This window comes from Octopus bimaculoides, unplaced genomic scaffold, assembly GCF_001194135.2.
Source record: "Octopus bimaculoides isolate UCB-OBI-ISO-001 unplaced genomic scaffold, ASM119413v2 Scaffold_370699, whole genome shotgun sequence".
NCBI lineage: Eukaryota > Metazoa > Mollusca > Cephalopoda > Octopoda > Octopodidae > Octopus > Octopus bimaculoides.
The window spans coordinates 29,343-29,692 of record NW_026405108.1 but is presented as its reverse complement, the minus strand read 5'-3'; positions in this window follow the sequence as shown (position 1 = coordinate 29,692).

Below are 350 nucleotides of genomic sequence, written 5' to 3'. Positions count from 1 at the left end.
TAAATCACTGCATAGTGAAAATATTTGCTGATGACACTAATGAAGAAGAAGACCGAACCCAACTCCAGTCTGATCTATATGCTGTGAGTCAATGGGAAGACAAAAACAAAATGAAACTGAACAAGGGAGAATTTGAGCTTGTAGTGACGCTTTTAATAGCAGACGACATTTCCGGAAAGTTGATCCACGCATACGCAGGGACTAGTTCCGGAAGGAACACAGGAAGAGTCATGCGCATGCGTAGTCATCGATATCCAAAACGTTCCCGCTTCTATCATCCTCTTTCTCGGTCGGCCGACGAAGAGCCAGGACGTCGTCAAGCAGCCCCTCTCCAACATTCCAACTCTGGA